General features: G+C 47.4%; 1 protein-coding gene across 1 annotated transcript in view; it reads right to left on the minus strand.

Annotated features, from left to right (window-relative positions):
• Positions 1 to 17,093, minus strand: part of AGL (amylo-alpha-1, 6-glucosidase, 4-alpha-glucanotransferase) — a 94,957-nt gene that overhangs the window by 64,527 nt on the left and 13,337 nt on the right. The gene's annotated exons all lie outside the window — the stretch shown is intronic.

A 17,093-nucleotide genomic window follows, 5' to 3' on the forward strand; every position in this document is an offset into this window, starting at 1 on the left:
CGGTATACGGTATATACCCCCAGTGCTTGTACTCACAGGACTGATATAGGGAACACCTCCCAGTGCCTTCACGGTAAACGGTATATACCCCCAGTGCTTGTAATCACAGGACACATACAGGGAACACCTCCCAGTGCCTTCACAGTATACGGTATATACCCTCAGTGCTTGTACTCACAGGATGCATACAGAAAACAACTCCCAGTGCCTTCAGAGTATATGGTATATACCCTCAGTGCTTGTACTCACAGGACACATGCAGGGAACACCTCCCAGTGCCTTCACAGTATACGGTATATACCCCCAGTGCTTGTACTCACAGGATGCATACAGGGAACACCTCCCAGTGCCTTCACGGTATACAGTATATACCCCCAGTGCTTGTACTCACAGGACACATACAGGGAACACCTCCCAGTGCCTTCACAGTATACGCTATATACCCCCAGTGCTTGTACTCACAGGACACATACAGGGAACACCTCCCAGTGCCTTCACGGTATACGGTATATACCCCCAGTGCTTGTACTCACAGGACTGATATAGGGAACACCTCCCAGTGCCTTCACGGTAAACAGTATATACCCCCAGTGCTTGTAATCACAGGACACATACAGGGAACACCTCCCAGTGCCTTCACAGTATACGGTATATACCCTCAGTGCTTGTACTCACAGGATGCATACAGAAAACAACTCCCAGTGCCTTCAGAGTATATGGTATATACCCCCAGTGCTTGTACTCACAGGACACATACAGGGAACATCTCCCACTGCCTTCACAGTATACGCTATATACCCCCAGTGCTTGTACTCACAGGATACATACAGGGAACACCTCCCAGTGCCTTCACAGTATACGGTATATACCCCCAGTGCTTGTACTCACAGGACACATACAGGGAACACCTCCCACTGCCTTCACGGTATACGGTATATACCCCCAGTGCTTGTACTCACAGGACACATACAGGGAACACCTCCTAGTGACTTCACAGCATATAGTATATACCCCCAGTGCTTGTACTCACAGGATTGATATAGGGAACACCTCCCAGTGCCTTCACGGTAAACGGTATATACCCCCAGTGCTTGTAATCACAGGACACATACAGGGAACACCTCCCAGTGCCTTCACAGTATACGGTATATACCCCCAGTGCTTGTACTCACAGGATGCATACAGAAAACAACTCCCAGTGCCTTCAGAGTATACGGTATATACTCCCAGTGCTTGTACTCACAGGACACATACAGGGAACATCTCCCACTGCCTTCACAGTATACGCTATATACCCCCAGTGCTTGTACTCACAGGACACATACAGGGAACACCTCCCACTGCCTTCACGGTATACGGTATATACCCCCAGTGCTTGTACTCACAGGACACATACAGGGAACACCTCCCAGTGCCTTCACAGTATATGGTATATACTCACAGGCAACACTCATCGCATCCAGCCATTCTATACACAGAACACACATCACAAGAAAGAAGGGTGCTGCTGCAGCTTGTTGACTGCTCATCAACAGTGTCAAAGAAGATGCAGCAAGCATCGACGGGCAGCTACAATTTTTTTTTTTACATAAAAAAAGCTGCACATTGGAATGACTACGGGCCATGGACGATCGTGCATTGCGTTCCCTGCGGCCATAATCCAGCCGTGAGTAACGCAGTGCACGCTTTCCATAGCATTGCAATTGAAAGCGCGGCCTCCGGTCCATGAGTGGAAAATCATAGCGTTTCTCAGCTCGCAGGACTCAAATCGCAGCATGATGCGATTTGCCGCGATTCTCCGCAGTGAGACTATCTGTCAGATGAGCTCAACACAGAACTGTCAGCTCTCTCCCCTGCTCCCCGCCCATTGACAGGGGTCTACATTGACTTTAACAGGTCCAAGTTCTGTCAGTTGCAAACTTGTCCAAGTCCAAACAACTATACACGTCCCACTAGTGAGCGCAGAGGTGTCCGAAGCCTGCCTGTATCTTCCCGATGTACAGAGTGCCATCCGCAGCAGCCAAGATGGATTTTTACTGCATCCGCTCATGCCAGAGATTTTTTTTCTTACATTTTCAAACTTGGGCTGTGGCACATTGCGCCACCAGAAACACTGGTACTATAATTTCCTACACAACTCAGCAGTCCTTACAGAACACATTGACCTACCACCACTACAGAGATCCGATGGGCTGAAGGACCTGTGGTGATTTCCCTGTTGTGGGAGGAGCCAAGCTGTGTTTGTCTTTTGTGGTGATCAAGCTGCTGTGAGTGTGATGTGCCACCAGAAACACTGCTTCTATAATGTCCTAATAATTACTAGTCTAACTACTAATGAGAACCTGTCCATCTGTGCGTGAGTGAATCGTTGACTGTGTTTGAAATTTCTGCTTCTGTTTCTTGAGAAACGAAGATCCTTTTTCTAACTTTCTCCAGCTTCTTTAATTGGTGACCGCAGCAGATATTTCCTAGATTTGCTCTGGCGATATGCTCGGTCCCCGAGGAATAAATCATTATAGCTCTTTTCACTAAATGTGCACAATGGGAAATCTCAGAAAGCCTCTTATGAAGTGTAGACGATATAACTAATGCCAACAGTAATGCCAACCATACACACCCATTAGGCACAGTACCAAACAGTGAGTCAAACATATTGACTCTTTGCCTCTGATAGTTTTTAAATTGGATATTCTCTTTTTCAACTGAGCCAACGATGTAAAATGAGCCAGTCATTAATAGTGATAAAATAATAGTGTACAATTACTAAAGTTATAGATAGTTGCACACTTGGTTGACATTTAACCTTGGAGTCAAATTTAACAGCTTGTGGCAGCCCCTTGAGTAGTTTACAGCTCCCCCCCCCCCCCCCCCCTCACCCGACAGTGAACAGGGAAGTGATCATATTGAACATTTCCTTTAAAGGGAACCTATCTGTCACCACAAAGCCGCCGGCACAGTGTAATGTAGCATTACAAAAGGTATTGCACACATGCTTGCCCCCCCCCCCCCCCCGAAAAAACGATTTAGCGATAACTGTAAATCTTATATTATATATTTTGTGCCCCATATGCAGACATGCCACTTAAAGAAAGCTAAGCTCCATAGCAAAATTTTGAACGTGAGCATTTACCAGTCCTATGTAAAAGTTCAGGTAAGGATACCCTTTCCTGCTAAGTTGTGCTTAGAAAAACTGTTAGGTATACCCTTACAGGAACAGGAGTAGTAGGACAGACTGCTCACACAATATACATAATAACACTATATAAGGGCTCCCTCCCACGGACGGATTTCTGCCGCATAATACGCGGCGGAAATCCGCTGCGTTGCCCGCAGCTATTTTGGAATTCCGCACCGTAAAATCACCCAGACTCACCCGCGGCATTCTCTATTTGCCGCGGTTGTATGCGCAGACGGCTGTCAATGGAAGCCGTCCGTTCACGCTATCTTCCGCTGTAGCACAGCGGAAGATAGCGTGAAACAGCCTCTCCGCCTTGACGCGGCTGGCGTGTCATGTGACGCTGTGGGCGTGTCATATGACGCGGCCAGCACGTCACATGACGCTGCGGCGCGTCAAGCACTCTATTGCGCATGCGAGCCGAAACGTCATGCGGGACGTGGGACTCCGGATCCGGAGGTAAGTATTCGGGTCTCTGGGGGGCGCCGTGAAGGGCTCCGCCGCGGAATTCCGCAGCGGAGCCCGTCACGGCCGTGTGAAGCCGGCCTAAAGCCCAAATAATACCGCCCATCCGTGAACACATATTACTACAACATAGTGACAGAATAATATCACCACACTGTTACTGAATAAAGACCACTAAAAGATCAATATTACCAATAACACTATATGAAGGCCAAGTAACAACCCGAGACTATGACCACATTATACCACCATGCTGCTACGGAAGTTATTACCCCCCATACAGTGACCATATATCAGTAGGTAACCAACTCTACATAGGAGACTGTATAAGTGATTACTGTACAGTTAAGTCCAGTGATCACAGGTGATGCCCTCTCTAACTGGAGTTATTCACTTCCTCTTTTTTTTTCCTCCATCCTGCCCAGATATCTGTGATGACTTCTCCCAGTCATAACTTGTCTCTGCAGAATCTGACATATAGAGATCTTTGGCTCTTTAATTTTCCAGAAACTTGCTTTCATTTTTCACACCTCTATATGATCTCTCCACCTATAGTGCCCAAAATAGTATTAATACCACTTGAAGGGACCCCATAGTGATAGATCCTCCTTTTCGTTCCTCCTGTAGGTCCCACACAGAAAGTGCCATTTTTAGTGCCACCCACACAGTAAGTGTGTTCCCACTCAGTAGTAATGTCTTCTTTTATACTGCCCCCACTCAGTCATGACAATCCTTATATCCCCAATCAGTAGCAATGCCCCCTAATGCACGGTAAAATATTAAAAAGCCTATATGCAACTCTTCGCTCCCCCTGCCATTGCAGTGCTGCTCCAGTTCCCCTCTGACTTCTGGGTAGTGAGATTACAAGACAAGTACCCATGGTTATTGTGCCCAATCCCCAGTCTCAGCATTGTTGAGGTCAGGGATTAGCCACAGAGATCACATCAGGTAGTCATGTGATCGCGCCACCTAGAAATAGTCTGCAGAAGCAGGGAGAGCAAAAGGGGGGGATTTATTACTTGAACAATTTCCTTCTCACACAAAATTTAAAAAAAGTAAACTCAGGAGGAACCAGCTGCCATGTTGGACCCAGCTGCCATGTTGGACCCAGCTGCCATGTTGGACCCAGCTGCCGTGTTGGACCCAGCTGCCGTGTTGGACCCAGCTGCCGTGTTGGACCCAGCTGCCATGTTGGACCCAGCTGCCGTGTTGGACCCAGCTGCCGTGTTGGACCCAGCTGCCATGTTGGACCCAGCTGCCGTGTTGGAACCAGCTGCCGTGTTGGACCCAGCTGCCGTGTTGGACCCAGCTGCCGTGTTGGACCCATCAGCGCAGACCCTCTCCGAGCCAGGCCCGTGTAGCTAAACTGGATGCACAGGTTTGTCCGCCCCTGGAACCCTATTAGGCTATGTTCACAGTTTAAAAAAGAATGTGTTGAGGCTCACATATGTGCTAGGGCACGAAAAGCAACCGAGTACAACATACTTCACTAGGGGATTAACCCTTTCCAATCCACTGTCTAATGTCTTAAGACATTATGATTTAAGGCTTCACAGCTCCGATGTTGGAAGACGTCCGTCGGGGTTCTCTTACTATATATTGCCAGTCTCTCTGCTGTCGGAGCCTATCCAACGTGTCACCTCATGCAGTACTGACTTTAGCCAGCATATAGCGCCATTGTATAACGGCCGAAAAAGAGTAAGCCTCCTAGGAAAACTAATTTGATTGGAAAGGGTTAATCCTGTTTATGGTTTTACTATGTGCCAGATCTAAGGCATCATGTCCACTTGCAAGCACGGAATCCCGCAGTGACATCTGTGCGTTCCCGCGGACGTGGAGAGGGAAAATACATTTTCTTACCTCCCCTGAGGCTGCGGGGCTCTCCTCTGTGCAGGCTGGATCTTTTTTCTTTTGGCCGACTGATGTGCTCGGCATGCCGGGAGTGTGCCGTCCACATGCGCCGTGCACACCATTCTTTAAAAAAAATCTCCTGCTCTCCTGCATATCCGCGGCACAACACAAAAACAGCTGCGGCTGTGCCGCGGATACAGACGGCTTCCACTGGCTTCAATGGAAGCTACGGGGGCAGTCCGTGCGGCACATCTGCAGGAAAATGGAGCATGTTGCGATTTCTTCCCATGCGTGTGACCTGCACGACGGGAAGAAATCTCATCCGCATGCTTATAGCTGCCCTACGGATGCTAATGCATCCCTATGGGCAGTAAGACGCGTGGTTCTTATGAATCGAATCCACACGTGGACATTGGGCCTTAGGCCTCATAATCATGGGAAAAAAATCAGGCCTGCACGGATTTCTGCTGCAGATGCACTATATAATTGTCTTTTTTTTCATGCGGGAGATCAATTGAGATATGAGCTCCTGCACGTGTGATCCGCACTAAAATGGAGCAGGTCGCGTTTTTTTTATGCGCGTGAAATCCGCAAATCACTTAAAATACCATCCGTGGCTACTTAAATAGCCACAGATGGCAAATGCTTTCCTATGGGATGCGGATTTGCGTTTTTTTTCACGTGCGGATTTGCTAAATATAATTTCCCCGTGGACATGAGGCCCTGTTACTCTAAAACAAAACAAAAGGGCAAATAACTTTTTTAGGCATGCATTCCTAGCTTTAGATTAAAAAAAACCCCTATGGGGTAGAAGCCTCTTGTACTAGTGAACACCGAGATAGCAGTATATATGTATTATGTGCTGGCAGTGCCATTCTGTGGGCCCCCCGGCAGGACGGACGCTCATAGTGGTCAGTTTGTCTTTCAGGTTTAATGACCTGTATCTGGTGCCAGCCAGGCCTTCACAGCCAAAAGGAGGGGTGACCTAGTAAGGCGGCAGTGTTTATTAGGTGCCCCCAGAGAAGAATAGGGCTCTACTGCACGTAAGACACGGTAAAATAGAACATGCTGCGTTCTTTTTTTTTTATGCGCCTATTATATGCCGTGTAAATATGCAAATGTGAATGGATCAATGAAAATCCATGTACTTTCATTGCCTCCACTCACCGCGTACTATGCGCGCGTACATTGCTATTAAATTATAATGGGACCCCGTCCTTGTACAAAGTAGCTACCCAATGTTTTTGCATGTTCTCCTCCTGGTCAACCTTTTTCAATTTAGATGTTTGTCTTGCAAGCACAAAATTTATCAAGATGGAACAATACGCCTGCGGCGCCACCTATTGGAAGACAGCATTCCTGCAAGCCATTGTCAAACTATACAAGTCTTATAACACTGAATGGGAATTGAAGACCAAGCCAGAATCCACACACAGACAGCTCTTTCGGCGGTTTGCCCTTCATCGGTGTGCAGTAGTGAGAGGCCTATGACGTGTGCCGGGTAGGGCATCCTTTCTCCTCAGGGTTCATGCCCACGGATTGAGCGGGATACACCTGCGGTTTTACACTGCGGAAATTTCTTGGGGATAAACAAAAAAGTCCCCATTGGCGATTGCGGAAAAACGCGCTTTTTACCGTGATGTTGCGAGAACAAAAAAATCACGGCATGCTCCATCGTTCTGCAATGTACCATTTTTTGTTATCTCCCATGTTTCCCTATGGAGCCTCCAAACTTGCGTTGCGATGCTATTTTAATATTAGAAAGATCTATTGACTTTTGCGAGAAAAACCGCACAATTTTATCGCAGGCGGCAGCGATGCGATGCGAGATTATTCTAAAAAAAAGCATCAGTGGCGCTCAAAAATTGTAAAAACAAAGACGCGATTTTCTCACAGCAAAATCCCAATCGCGTGCGTGGAACTAGCTTTAACCCCTTGAGTGGCAGGTTTCCTACCACCCTGTCGTGCCCACCAGGGCAGGTTTTTTAAAATGGTCTAATCATTGAATTTCAACTAGTTTTGCAGTTGCGTCTCAAGAGCCATAACTTTTTCATTTTTCCATTGACATGGCCATATAAGTGCTTGTTTTTTGCGGGACAAGTGGTGATTTTTTAAACAGGGGGGAGGAAAAAAAGAAATGGGGAAAAAAGAAAAAAGGGGCCATGTCATTAAGGGGTTAAATAATGTATTAACTTCCTTCTCTGGGTCATTACGACGCATGGATACCACATGTGTGATTGTATTTTTGATTTTTTACAAAGTAAAGGGAGACAAGTGTTTTTTTTATTTTTTTAAATTTTTTTACTTTTTTTTTTTTAATTTTTAAAATTTTTTTTATTTTTTTTGTCCCTTTAGGGGACTTCCACAGGGACCCATCAGGACCCCTGATCACATTCCAGGGGTCCGATGGTGACAGCCCTTTACATGCTGCAGTGACAGCCCTTTACATGCTGCAGTCACATAGACTGCAGCATGTAAAGGGTTAACACAGCAGAGATCGGAGGTTTTCTCTGATCTCTGCTGTAAGAGCTGGTACCTACTAGCTGTCCTCTGACAGCTAACAACCAGCTCTCCCTGCCACACAGACCAGCGGCTTGCTTCTGACAAGCCGATGGTCTCTATGGCAACCTGTAAACAAAGCAGGAGGTTGCCGACATGTCGGCAATATCTTCTGCTGGTTTTTCAAAGCCCTTGCTTTGTTCTCTGTGGGTCTGTGCAGGCAGAGCACACTGTCACAGCTTGTGGCATTGTGCTCTGCAGCTCCCATAGTGATACATAGCCTGGAAATCTTCCGGGCTATGTTGCTATGAGCAGTGGAGCTTGTCCCGGAAAATTTCCGGGCGTGCCACTCAAGGGGTTAAGGAGAAACGATACACTTCCTGACCCACAAAATGTATGAGGGGCATACAAAATGTTCTGCATCTCACATTCATTGCATGGTGATCACGGTACACCGCTCCTGCCTATGTTGTATCACTGCTTATCCTGGTCGCACCATACTTATAGTTTGACTCCTGGCTCTGTCCTGACCCCGCTCACATATTGCCCATTGGCTTGGCACACCCAGTCTCCCCTCCTTGTCATGAACCTCGGCTACGTTTCTAACCATGCCACGTATCTTCCGCATTACAGACACCGATCACAACCTGCAGATTTCACAGAAGTCCATACCTCCTTGCAGGGGTTAAATGTGAATACCAAGATTCCCTCAGGTTCTGCACCCCTGTTTAGGCTGTGCCAGACAGATTGCGGCCTCAAGATCCCCATTTTGGTACGTGACCTGTAACATTTCCAACTCATCCTAAAGGTGTTTGGCGGGGTTGAAGTCTATGTAGGCTATTCAAGTTGCTCCACACCAATCCCACCTTATCTTTACGGACCTCAGTTTCTGCAGAGCTGAACAGTTATGCAGCTTTCTCTAAACTTTTGCAAAAAGGTGGAAGTATACAATTTTCTAACATGTCGTGCAATTCACTGGCAAGAGGGGCATTGAACTAGCCCCATGCCATTATTCCCACTCAACCTAATTTCAGAGTAGATACGATGTGTTCCCAGATTTGTCCACAAGACATTCCCGCTAGGCCAGAGCCTAGTGACGGATACATTACTGCAGCCGGTGTTTAGTAATATTACGCTTGTTGCAGCTAGAAACCCATTTCATGCCACTCTTGTGCTGATCTCACTTCACCAGAAGGTTCAGAACTTGTAGTGATGCAAAAGATTATAGTGCAGGCAATTTTTGATGCCATGTGCTTCAGGGCTGGATGGTGCCAGTCTGAGTTTATATGGTCTACAAGGAGACGGCTGAGCTGTTGTCCCTCTTAGCACAGCTGGTCGGGGCAAATCTAACACATTGTACATGTTACAAACTGATTTATGACAAATATTGCATCCTATGAAACGGTACTGGTGTATCTTGACACCACCGGAAGCTAGGGGCATGAAAGCTGTCACCAGGAGTGAACGGCCCTGTCACGCCCCTAGGTTATGATTGGCTGTCAAGATACAGCACTCAGGGCCACCAGCAGAAGCGCAGACAGCGGCTGACTGAGAAGGCCACCTGCAGTTATGTGCGGCGCTCCTCCTCTGAATGGACGCACCACCCTGCGGCGCACAGCTGTGCTGACACTCCGCTTCTCCATTGTGGAAGTGCTCTGCTTGTCCGATGATCACAGTGAGCACAGTCTGTGGTGCTGTCACAGCGCTACCGGCTGCCGCACTGCTACCTCCCTCGCTGTCACTGGCAAAGCTGGGAGACTGGCAGTGGGGTGAGCCAAAGCATGGCCACCAGCAAACACAGCTGCAGGGTTGCAGAGCTGGGACACTGCCGCAGGGGAGAGGCACAGCTGGTGCGGCATGAATTTAAGGTGCGTGGTCACGACGCAGGGACGCTACCATCGGGGATACTCACAGCAACAAGAGCTGGGAGTCTGCAGCCAGGGAGAGGTACATCAGGACCTGGCATCAATGAAAGCTGCGGGGTCCAGATACAGGGAAGTTGCCGCTGGGATATACTCACAGCAGAGATGGCAGCAGTGACAGGAGCCGGGTGGCCACATACTGCCGACCCATTCTCCTGACCAGCCAATCACGTTGTGGGCGTTGTTTGTGAGCGTGTAGCTTGACCCCACCCATTCTTCTAGTGGCGTCAAGATATACCAGTACTAGAGATGAGTGAGTATACTCGCTAAAGGCAATTGCTCAAGCGAGCATTGCCTTTAGCGAGTATCTCCCCCGCTCGAGACTGCAGGTTCGGGTGCCGGCGCGGGGGAGCGGTGAGTAGCGGCTGTCAGCAGAAGGGAGCGGGGGGGGGGGGGGGGGGGGGGGAGAGGGAGAGAGAGATCTCCCCGTTCCGCCCCAATCTCCCCCGCAGCTCCCTGCCTGCCGCCGGCACCTGAACCTACAGTCTCGAGCGGGGGAGATACTCGCTAAAGGCAATGCTCGCTCGAACAATTGCCTTTAGCGAATATACTCGCTCATCTATAACCAGTACCCTACGAAACATTTAAAAATACCAAGTAAGGCCTCCTGCACGCAGGCGGAAATTCCGTGATGGGATTTCCTGCAGAATGTCCGACCGGGCCATAGGATTGCAGTAGATAATGCAGTCCTATGCAGACAGCCGTGATTTGACCGCGTGGAAACTTGCGCTGTAAACAAATCGCAGCATGTCCTATTTCTGTGCGAGCCTCCAGAGGCCTGCACAGAAACGTCACCATTGACGCGCCGGCACTGCGCATGTGCCAGGTGGGCGCCAGCCGGCACATCCCAGTGCAGAGAGAGAAGACGCCGGACAGGTGAGTGTAAGGTCAAAGAATGTATTTTCGCAGCAGAATCCAACCCGGCCGTGTGCAGCGGCCCATGACCCATGGTACTTCTACCAGCGTTTGTTTGTGCACTTTTTAGCCATTTAACGTTTATTGTTTACATTTGGCAACATTTTTTCAGACATTTCAGTTTTTAGTAAGCGTGCTTCAAAATCTAGTTCATTATCAAATTTGCATACATTTTGTTTGCAGATCTTGTGAATTCAGCACCTATCCAGTGAATAGCAGACAGAAAATATATATGCTCTAGTGCCCTCTAGTGGAGTCCAAGAGAAAGAGGTCACCTGTTATTTTATTTAAGGACCACATTTATATATTAGCGCAAATCCAAAAAAGTCTGCAGTAGTTTTTTTTCACACTGATCAGCAAAAAAGTGTTCCAAATTTATAGAACAACTAATATGAATGCCAAATATGAGATGTGCACTTAATACCCCCTAAAATGTATACAATTCTTTATTATTATTACTTTATCTACTTTTTGTTAGCTATAATGTTTTGATATACATATGCACATGCAGGTATATTACATAGATGACTTTAATACTTATACAGTATGATTGATATCATATACAGGGGGTGGACAAAAATATGGAAACACTGTACAAAATGTATGCCTTAAGTTACGTGGGATTCTACATCATATTTCAGTAAGACATGTAGAGACCGATAATAAGTGGAGGTAATATGACACAGATGTTGCTGGGCAGGAGTAAACATCTGCCTGAGCAACAAGGTTCGGTTGACCAGCGGTTTGAGACACTCAGCTGCCGTTACCAGCTGGCTCCCAAAACCACCCAGAGCAGGGCAAGAGGTGAAGTAAACACAAATTCGGTGAGAAAGCTCTCAGCCCAACAGCGGTCGAAAGGGCAGCTCAGTGCTAATGATTAAAATCCCATGCATTTTGTATGGCGTTTCCATATTTTTGTCCATCGCCTATTATTCTACTGTATGTGCATGCTGGCTAAGAGCAGTATATATGCACTACAGATGATTAAGCATGAAATGACTATAGAGGTATGGCAAAGGGGAGTGCTTTACTGGGGCCATGTGTAAGAGTGGCCTAAGGGCTTTTTTTTCAGCTGTAGTCTTCATTTATCCAATTTTTGGGAACATATAACATTTTGATTTCTTTTTATTCCATGTTTTTCTAGAGGTAAAATTAACAAAATCTGAAATTCTGGCATATTTTTTATTTTTAACAGCGTTCACCATGCAGTGTAAATGATAGGTTAAAGTAATTCTGCAGGCCAGTACGATTATGTCAATACCAAAATTATAGTTTTTTTTTTTTGCAACTTTTTCACACTTTAAGGGCTTATTAACACGAGCGTATATCGGTCAGGTTTTGACGCCCGACCAATATACGCTCCCATCTAAGCAGTTCCCCCCTTACCTCCCGTTCACCGACTCTCTGCCTCTCTCCTCCCCTCCGAGCGGTTTGCAATGGGAGTGGGCGGGACAGGGGCGGAGCTAAGCTCCTGCCCCCTCTCCTTGTCTATAGCCAGCAATGGGAGTGGGTGGGACAGAGCGAAGCTTAGCTCCGCCCCCGCCTCCTCCCATCGCAAACGCCGGACTGGAGGAGAGAGGCAGAGAGTCGGTGAGGGGGAGAGAACTGCTTAGATAGGAGCGTATATCGGCCGGGTGTGAAAACCTGACCGATATACGCTCCTGTAAATAAGCCCTAAAACAAACAACAAAAAAGGTACTTTTTAATTGCTGCACTCAAAGACCTCTAACATTTTTTTTTGTCAAAGAGTTAAACACCAGGGATCAGAGGTTTCCACGATCCCCGATGTTAGAGCAGGTGCCAGGCTGTCATCCGACAACTGAGCACCCGCTCCGCATGGCAGGGCTCCACTGCTTGTGGCCCCTGGGGAACAGTTGTTATCCAGCCCAATAGGCCCTAGGCCAGCTGCACATGAATGTATGTGCATTGCAGAATCCCTGGTCGGCGTCCGCAGCGCGAATCTGCAGCAAATACCGTTCGTAACATACTATAGAAAAGCGCTTCTTCCTGCACACGAGCGGAAATCAATTGCAGCAGCCCGGGTTGGTAAGACGGGCACAGCTACCCTTTGGTTTGACTTCTTTGTGTGGTTTAATCACATGGCGGTGGTTGTCTCTCAATAACACAAACATGACCAGAATAATGAAAGTGAAAATGAAGGCAGTTTCCTTTCAATCTGCGTAGATGACTTGTAACCAGAACTTGCAAGAGCTAGCAGTGCATGACACCGACGCTCAGATAACGTCTGCATGATGGGGGTCCGCTTCGGCTTATACGTCTGCCTTATGGGGTACTTTGCTGCAGGATCAGGAGGTAAGTGAAAGTATCTTTGTATTAACCAACCTGATCTGGGCACTCAGGGGGGCCGCACAGTGATCTGCAGACACCGCATGCCCTCCTTAGCCTTCAGCTGATGGTACACCCTCTGTTTTTACACCCAGATGTCCCAATCTGCTCATCCAAGCAGCAAGCTACGGCCAACGCAGGGGAGACGGTCGTCCTGTCTTGTCACTTCTCGGACGGAGAGTCTACTAATAATGTCACAGTGATTTGGACGAAGGCAACAGAGGCAGCCGAGGACATTGTGGGGCATAAGCAGAGCAAAAGTGAGACCTCTAACAATCAAAGTGCAGCCTATCCAGCAATGTACGACCCCCGGCTCCAGAGCCACGCAGCCAGTCTGACCGTGGCCGGGATCAGAGCAGAGGATGCGGGGCAGTACCGCTGCTGGGTCCTACGGTCTCCACCAAGCCTCACGGATACCTACAGGTGTTGTACCATACATCTGCATGTGGGTCAGCAACGGAAAGGTGAGGACTTGTATGATACCATGTTTTAGGGCTTCCACAGACTAAGGCTGCGTTCAGACGAACGTATATCGGCTGGGTTTTCATGCCCAGCCGATATCCGGCGTCTCTTTCTGCAGGGGGAGGAGCCTGGAAGAGTCGGGAGCAGTGCTCTGAACTCCCGCCTCCTCTCCGCCCCTCTGCACTATTTGCAATGAGAGGGGGGATGGGGGGGCAAAGTTCTGGGAATTAGCTCCGCCCCCGTCCCGCCTCTCCTTATTGAAAATAGTGCAGAGGGGTGGAGAGGAGGCAGAGAGGGGGCGGAGAGGAGGCAGAGAGGGGGCGGAGAGGAGGCAGAGAGGGGGCGGAGAGGAGGCAGAGAGGGGGCGGAGAGGAGGCAGAGAGGGGGCGGAGAGGAGGCAGAGAGAGGGGGCGGAGAGGAGGCAGAGAGGGGGCGGGAGCTCAGCGCACTGCTTCCGGCTCTTCCAGCCTCCTCCCCCTGCTGAGAGAGACGCAATATACGGCCGGCGTGAATACCCGGCCGATATACGGTCATCTGAATGCAGCCTCATGTAAGCACAAATACGCTCGCCACAACGGAGTGTATTTGCGCATGAACAAGCGTTATCACACCCTTCACCTTGATTTTATAAACCTGCCATAGACTTCTATGGCAGCCTTTGGAATACAAGGTGAAATATAGGGCAGGTCCTATCTCTTTTTTGTGCGCAGGAAACACATGTGGGAGAATAAACCCATTGAAATCAATGGCTACACTTCATCATGATTTGCGGGCGCGAGTTTCTCTTGCGCAAAAACCCACAAAAACAAATAGTCTATTTAAACCTTTAGAGAGCGATCTCCACCACAAAATGACACAAGAAGAACAAAGCCACGTAGACACAAAATCTGGTATTTTCAGAGTGTTCTGACAAAACACATAAAAATGCACACCTTAGGTGGGCTTCACACAGGTGTATTTACGTGCCTTTGCGTGACGGCATTGCGTTTGTGTGCGTTTAGTGTATTTTTTGCCCAGCGTATTTCTGTATGCAAAAAAAAAAGAAAAACACGAGCGCGCCGTCCTACTGAATTCAATGAGCAATTACGTTTAGCTCAATATGTGCTATTTTCATGCGCAATACGACATGCTGCGTTTTTGTCTTGCGCAACTGAAATGCGGACTCTAAAAACTGAACATGTGACCGAACACATTGCAATCAATGGCTTCTATTCACGGTGTTTCCCCGAAAATAAGACAGTGTCTTATATTAATTTTTGTTCAAAAAGGTTTAACTTTTTTTTACATGTATAGCTGCCTGTACACTATTTAAATTGACTTTTTTAATTAACTGTTAGCAGGGCTTATATTTCAAGCATCCTCAAAAAGCCTGAAAAATCATTTTGCATCCTCAAAAACTCTGGAAAATCATGCTAGGTCTTCTTTTCAGGGAAACAGGGTATATAGTGCCAACAGTATATGTTGGCACTATATAAGGCCGGGCTCACACAAACGTATTAGCATTACATATTACGCTAGTATAATAAGCGGTAAATGGCGTCAAATAAAGTACATTGATTTTTATTGTTCAACTCGCACTGCGTATTTTATGTACGTAAAAAAGAACGCAGAATGTTCTATTTATTCGCATATTACGGGTGTAAGAAATGCATGGGAGCGTTCAAAACGCAGTGTATGCGCTATTACATTGTGTATCTGCTAGGAGGCATGCACAGGCATACGCGAGTAAAACGCGACAGTACGCAGTTCCGTGCGCTGCTAAAACGCTGTGATGTTTACGCATTGTATTACCATACGGTCGTGTGAGCCCGGCCTATTTCAGGCTGCTTGCACACGGGCAGATTTTTGCTGCGTAATCCATGCCAGCGCGTCCGCACCGCGGATCCACAGCTAATTCCGCCCACAGATTGCTATGGGAAAATGCTTTTTCATGCACATTTGCTGAAACCAACTGCGGTTTCCGCGAGCGGAGGAAGAGACACAGCATGCTTTATTTTTGTGCGGGTCTCGCATGGATGGCTTCCACTGAAGTCAATGGAAACCGTCCAACCAGTGGCCTGTCCACAATTAACACTGTGGACAGGCCACGGATACAGTAATATGTAATAATAACAAACAAGTACAATAAACATGAGCTTACGTAAATAAACATCTCGGACCGGTGACCATATCCTAAAGTGGAGGGCTGGTGGGAAGCCCCTTTATTAGTACATGTTCACAATCAGCAGATCTCTTGTCAACTTCATGCTGGAATTTCCTATCAAAATCCACAGGAAACTCCATTCGGTCATCACAGCCCCATTTACCACATTCAGGGAAACATCCACCCAGAAAGTGCCAGAGAGTGAAATCCGCTGTCCGACCTGCAGAAATGGGGGCTTTTCTATGAACCTTGTATTTTGTAGTTCTGCCTCCTGACTGAGATAAAGGAGTTACAGAGTGAAAGCTGATGGTTTCCTTTTCCTCCACAGGTAACGAGGTAGAAGTCGTTGTGGCTTGGAGCATTTATGTCATCGCCCTGTCGCTCTGTGTTTTCCTGCTACATAGTTGCGGACAGCAGAAGTCGCCCCCCGATAAGACCTACGACGTCTGAACAAGCAATAATTGTATCACTTGTATATGCTTTATAGTCAGTAGTGAATGTATATTGTCCCCAGCGGCACCGGTAGAAACCCTTATAGAACAAGGTATACAGCTATTATTACCAGTACATGGTAACATATATACACTTGCTGACTGCTGGAACTAATGAAGTGACCACTCCTCCCGTGTAACGGGGGGCCGCTACCCATTTCTCTCTATTTAGTTTGCAAAGATGCACATGCTACCTCCGCACCCCGCTACCTCCGCACCCCGCTACCTCACTACAGCTATTAACCCCTCCCGCTGTAGCCCTTTTTTCATTTTCTTATTTTTTTTCCTCCCCACTTTAAAAGCTCATAGCCCTTTTATTTTTCAGCTCACACAGCCACATGGGGGCTTGTTTTTTTCAAGATGAGTTGTATTTTCCAACAGTACCATAGAACACGCCGTAGAATGTGCTGGGAAACTTTTAAAAATTTCTAAGTGGGGAGAAGTGTAAAAAAAAAAAAAATAAAATTGCACAATTTTTTGGGGAGGGGGGTTGATTTGATGATATTCATAGTGCAGTAAAAATGACATGCTATCTTTATGAGTCTTGAAGCTGAAGAAAAACTATACAGAGGGGTTATTATTAGCTTCCCTATACTGGATTGTATTGTGGCTTTAAAGGGAACCTGTCACCGGGTTCATGGTGCGCAAATAATGCGCACAGCGCCCCATGTAGGTTATCCAGAATAAACACACTTTGAAGTTTGCCTCAGGAGAAGAGCTTTTAAGTTAAAAACGTGGCAAAATAGAACATGCTGCGTTATTTATTCATTGACTCCATTCACTGCGTATTACACAGTAAAATTACGCTGTTGTGAGCCCTTCCA

The sequence above is a fragment of the Eleutherodactylus coqui genome, chromosome 3, assembly GCF_035609145.1.
Source record: "Eleutherodactylus coqui strain aEleCoq1 chromosome 3, aEleCoq1.hap1, whole genome shotgun sequence".
Taxonomy (NCBI): domain Eukaryota; kingdom Metazoa; phylum Chordata; class Amphibia; order Anura; family Eleutherodactylidae; genus Eleutherodactylus; species Eleutherodactylus coqui.